The 6,181-nt window shown below is 35.3% G+C and overlaps 1 pseudogene across 1 annotated transcript; it reads left to right on the forward strand.

Annotated features, from left to right (window-relative positions):
- Positions 1-1,375: 1,375 nt before the first annotated feature.
- On the forward strand, positions 1,376-5,107 carry LOC148789343 (uncharacterized; annotated as a pseudogene). The gene is made up of 7 exons (XR_016067934.1): positions 1,376-1,564; positions 1,654-1,746; positions 2,229-2,374; positions 2,591-2,701; positions 2,780-2,862; positions 2,946-3,003; positions 4,905-5,107. The product of XR_016067934.1 is annotated as an uncharacterized LOC148789343 (transcript).
- The last annotated feature ends 1,074 nt before the right edge of the window (positions 5,108-6,181 follow it).

Raw genomic sequence — 6,181 nt, forward strand, 5'->3', positions numbered from 1 at the left:
TGTTATCTTCCCTCTTTTTCTAACATTCTCCGATGTTGGACTCTTTATTCTTGGATTCCGTGGATGCTGCCTTTTTTGTTTTTATACCTTTTGATCCAAAATCCATCTTTCAGTTAGTCAAAAAGAATAGAAACCTTTGATTTCTGCCAAAGGAATAGTTGTTGGAACCCTCTCTTTTTAATTACTTCTCTAGCAATACATAGTCCCAAATTATAAATTATTTAAAAAATGTAAAAAAAAAATATTTGATAAATTAGGGTGAATTTTAATTTATTATAGATAACTGCGATCACACATTTGTAATAAAAAAAAAAAAGAAAAACTGTTGTGTTGCCCTCGAAATCGCCACCACCTTCTCTCTAAAATTCCAGCACCGTCACGGTGAGTTGTTGGCCGCCACACATACCATTCGACTCCCCTTGATCAGATGGACATATCCCCTCAAACAATTTCAAATTTTATCAACTGTAGACCTTTTAACACGACCACTGCACCACCCCACTGCTGATTCGCCCCCACCGGCGCGACCCACGATAGTGGACCACCACCATTAGACTCGCCTCGATCTAAGGGTTCTAACGAGACCAGCCTTGCTCAATTTTATTAAGGATTTATTGAGATCTGAAAATTTGGAGATTTTTCCGTCGAAAACATTCGTGCTGATGCTGTTTGCAGTCATTTCTCCGCCATCAGGACGAATCACGACCTGAGACCACCGTCGTTCGAATCCTCTCGTCAGACGATTCCAACATGACCAGCGTTGCTCAATTTCATCAAGCATTTGTTGAGATCTGAAAATTTGAAGCTTTTTCGTTGTGAACGTTTGCGCTGAAGCTGTTTCCAGTTGTTTCTCCGCATCAGATTGAATCACGGCTTGGGACCACCACCGTTCGAATCGTCTCGTCCCGACGATTCGGACCAAGTTTGCTCATTTCAATTCACTGAGATCCTAATATTTTAATTTTTCATGCTTTGACCAAATTTTTCTTTTTATTTTCTGCTAAGAACCTTGATTTCAAATTGTGTTTCCTCTCGCTTTTTTTTTTAATTACAAAAAGTGTCATCATGATCTATGATAGCGGTGACATAAAATTTAAATTTGTTTTTTTTAAAAAAATGGTCATCACCGTGATTTGAGAACACGGTACTGCCCATATCTATAAAAATTTGAAATTCACCCTAGTTTGCAATTTTTTTTTTACATTTTATAAATAATTTCTCCTCCGAATTGCTACCATGAAACTCTCTTTTTCACTTTTTAACTGCAAAACAGTTTTCAGCTTTTATTTTTTCATCTCACTTCCAATGATTTTCACTAAATGCTTTCAGGTTGAGAAGAAGTCCACATCTTGGCGGCAACAGTGAGTTGAGAAAGATGGAGGGTTTAAGAGCTTGTTCATCTCGCTTGTGTGTAGGGAAGAAGAGAAAAATAGAAAAAACTTCTTGTGAAGAAGAAGTGAGAGAGCACTTCACACGTCAAGTCCCTATTGAGTCCCATAATCAGAAACCTAGGATTTTCTTCATCCTTGACAATGCTGCCATCAGAAAAGCTTTTATTACAAAGGTATTTTTGTTATTTTACTAAAATATTTGATTGTTTAATATATCATCTCCTTAAATATGAAATTTCCCTATATTTCTATATTATTGAAGAAGTGGGTAGTCGCGAATGGGATTGACGATGAAGAAGCTCTTCTACGACAGAATAAAAATCCCAATGATTACATGTCTCAGATCGCACACGTGGTTTGTGTATTTTTCTCTTTTCTATTTAATGAGATGCACAATGACCAAGTTTTTGTTTTTTGCTAGAACTTTTCTAAACCTGTTATCTTTATCTGCCATTCGTATTTTGGCAGGGTTACTTTCTTGTTGGTAACTTGGTATTCTATTTTGAGAATGCAAATGTGTTGAAAGATCAAGTTGGCTTATAGTCAATATTATAACAAGCTTGACTGGAGACCTGCAGATACAGCAGTGATTCTCTTAAAACAATTTGAAAAAGGACTAAATAGTGCACTTTAGCGTTGCTGCCATGAAAATTAGTTTTGCAGTACTGGGGAGTGGGGAGTGCTCAAGTTGTGTCAATTAAATTAATGTAGAAAAGTAGAGCAACTGTCAAATTATTTAAGATCAAGGCAATAGTGTTATATATATATTTTTTTTATTTTTTTTCTTTTTCCTCCTATAATTATTATAAGATTAATTCGTTACAATATGATATGCAGGCTCTAAAAGCAATTCTAGATAGCCCACTTAACAAGTATTGCTTGATTAGGGGCTATTTATGTGAAAATTGCAGATGGAGCGCTATTTGAAGTTAAACCACGTGTTCGAATTCCAAGAAAATTGCCTCGCTTTAGTGGCCTCATGTGTGAGTCAATCTAGTGACATAATCTTATCAGACTATTAGTCTTATCTATTTATTTATTTTCTCTCTCTCTCTCTCTCTCTCTCTCTCTCTCTTATTGTTTGATTTTTCTTCACTGTTTATCAAAAATCTTGAAAACGTTACTTCATTTCCTCTTTGTTTTCTCCTTTATTGGTTAAATAGTCCTTCACATGAGCTTGATTTATGGAATTGATGTAGTGGAGTTACTCCAGAAGTCTCGTATACGCACAAATGACACAAATGAAACTTTGATGAGTGTTATTCAGGAACCCGTCACTCGACATTTACCTGCCAATTCTCGTATAATAGGTTGTGCTTTTGAAGTAATTGGATTATTCATTCCATTTCATGCACATATGATTAAAGTTCCTGCAATTTTGATTCTAGGCATTTCAAGGAATTCTCGCAAGTTAGTAGATATATTGGACTATGTTAATGCTGCAAGAGGGGATGTGCACCTTGTTTTTGTGGTATGTTGTTTTCAACCACTTACAACATCGGGAAAGCAATTCCTGCTCTGTATATAACGACACATTGCTACTTTTATGTTTAGGTTGGAATTTCAACAAGCGAGGAAATTAACCAGCAGCAATTAGATGATACTATATCAGGTACACTTTAATTAGCTCAGTGTGCTTGTGCTAAGATTGAATGAACGCATATGCTAACTAGATAATGCTTTGGCCATCAATTTTAGTCATTTATATCCTGCCTCATTTTTTAGGGAGTTGAGATAGAATCCCATCATGTAAACATTTGAAATGAAATGTAGTTATGATTATTAATTAAATACCATACTCTTATTCTATCACTGCGTTGACCTGTCAACCTTGTATGTATTGCGTCATAATTTTTCAAAATAAATTAATATAAGCAGATTTAATACCTAACAAACTTATAGTAACAAAAGATCCAAATACTAATTAATATTAGCAAGCAAGAAGTTAAGTTTAATCATGTATCATAGTTCCTTTTTTTAATACAACATATGATCTTATCTGCATCACAGCAGAACTAAAAACCTAATTGTCTGTGTCATAGAAGGTGGAGATCTGATTTGTAATCAAAGGTTATGCTCTGTTAGTTACTTGTATGGAACATAATGAATGGCATCTCAAACTGATATGATTAAATAGCGACATAGATATAGTAATGAGTAATTGAAAATGGTTGGGGCTTTTGGATTCAAATATATAGTTGAAAGGGAGATTGGATAAATAGGAGGGTAAAATATGTCAATCAAAATCATATGACACGCTTTTTAATAGCAGTTTCAGTGAAACTTCGAAAATTTTCTCTGAGATGCTAAAAGAAATATTTCTTTCACTGAGCATGGTTTCTTTTCGGTGTGGTTGATATTACAGAATGATATAAAACCATTATTAGAAACATATCCTAGTGTGCAAGTAAATAATTCCATGCGTATCCCTCTTGGTTAAAGCTAATGCATTGTGGAAATCTTGGCAAGATGCGCATCTTCAAATTGGCTTGGAGGCATGAAAACATGCCTTATAGGTGGAGTGTCTGGGAGTTTGATTGGCGAAGAATGTTCAAGCTCATTTCTCAACACTTCCACGCATGATGACTGCATTCTCATCACGTTCAAGTGATTCATCTTAATTGGATAATTTTGCTTGTGCCATGTATTATACTGGAAAATTTTGAATTACAAATTATCTTTAGGATTCTCTCTCCATTTGTAGCTCAAGTGTCTCTATAGAATTGTTGAATGTTTCTGGACCATGACAACTTTAGTTAAGCTATTGTGCTAAATGTTTTTTTGCTTTCAAGCTCTCCATTTAGATTTCGTGATCCTTAAGGAGACTTCTTTGAAATAATGACAAAGTTAAATATGCTATTGACCTGGCATGGTAAACTAGGTTGTTTTTTTTTTTTTTTTTTTGAGAGGGGTAAACTAGGTTTTCATCACTGCAATAGTTGGCATATTGTCGGAGAAAATCATTGCGGGAGCCAGGAGTGTATTGCCTTTTAACTTCTATGGATATTTCTCTGAGCAAAACAACTCCTTGAATAGCGTTAGTGGCAGAAATATATTTTGTTTTTTCTAATAATAGCGGAAGGCTCTTTTGCTTTTCTAATGCACGTGAAATTACTTTTGTACCTGAGAAAAATACATAGTTAGATGTACTTGTGTGTTCATGAGGTGACACCAATCACTATTAGTGTAAGAAATGAGCTTATTATCTTTTCTTTTTAACATACTTGATGTTGAGTTGTCTCAATCCTTGAACTCATAAATCTATAATGAAGGCAATTGGATGAACATATCAGAGCTAAAATTAAGTAAAACAACTAAAATAAGGTTGGTTTCTTCCAAGTAGAACATCTGTTCTTGATGATGCAATGTTTTTTACCTATTTAACTGCTGGCTATTGCAAAGATTTTAGCTAGTAGGATATCGCTAGTGTTGGGATATATTCTTATGATCATTTAGTAGCTTATTGTGCTCGCAATCATCCTTACTCCCTGTATCTTGTATTCCTCACTACAGTTACAAATTTGCCAGTTGACTCCACAGCTTCCATCGATCTGATATGTGGTGCATGTGAAGAAAGATGGATGTGCTTCTGATGTTGCTTGCAAACTTATCATTTAGTATGAGTTATTGGTTTATGCATTTGAGTAAATTAATGGTCCGTACTCTGTTATACCAATATGCCAACAACAGACTTCACCGTCACTGCAGAAGAATATGAGGTTAAGCATTATGTTTTTTTAGTTATTCCTATATAAAATAGGTGGAGCATAGACAAACTTGACTTGAGAGTTGAAGGTAATATGTGGGGGTACTATTGTCTTATTTTTATCAATAATTGAGCAATTGAAACATTCTGATGAGCATATTGATCAATTAACATGTGCTTCTATGTCAGGTCCTGTACTCTTGATAGTTGGCTTACTTAGCTACTTCACTAGAAATCTATAACATACTTCCCCATCTAAAGTTGACTATCCAAGATATCCTCGAGAATCAGTAATGGTCTTTTAGGTAGTTGGTCAACATTTTTCTCTCATTTAAGTAATTTGATGAAATTTTAAAGCAACATTCACATAGAACACCACAAGACATGCATGTGGGGTAACCGCTCTAAAGCAAAATAAAACAATTGAACAAAAATGCAAAATTAGTCCTGTAATTATAAGGGGTGGCAAAATTAGTCCTGTAACTACGGAACTAACAATTTTAGTCCTATATGTTTTCATTTAGTAGCAATTTTGGTTCTTCCAGCCAAAATTATCTGAAAATTAACCGGACAAATTGGGGCTTACGGTTTTGATTGCCAACTGGTCTCAACTTAAACACGTGGCATCTTACGTGGTTGCTGACTAGTAATTTTGATTAGAAGTACCGAAATTGCAATTAAATTAAAATATATAGGCCTAAAATTGCCACTAAATTAAAACATATAGGAGAAGTCAACCGATGATGAGGCCATAACGTGGATGTATCGTTGACAGAAACTAATCGGAGGGATGTATGCGCCATGAGAAGCAAACATAAGGGTGTTGGTCCGTCGGCAAGATGATCGCTTGTGACGGAGATATGACAGACAAACCAATGGTGGGCGCGGTGAAAAAGTGGCGCAAATAAAAAGAAGAGAACCGATCGGATAGTTGACGAAAATGGATGGCCTTTGGTGCAATCAACTCGCCGGAGGATGGAGAGTTGATTGGTGGTGGTCTCAAAAAGTGGATAGGTCGGAAGCTGGCGAATTGAGAAGAGAAAGAAAATAAATTTAGGTTTTAGGATAAGACTATAATCAACAA

Source organism: Sesamum indicum, linkage group LG1 (assembly GCF_026168435.1).
Source record: "Sesamum indicum cultivar Baizhima isolate 11 linkage group LG1, ASM2616843v1, whole genome shotgun sequence".
Taxonomy (NCBI): domain Eukaryota; kingdom Viridiplantae; phylum Streptophyta; class Magnoliopsida; order Lamiales; family Pedaliaceae; genus Sesamum; species Sesamum indicum.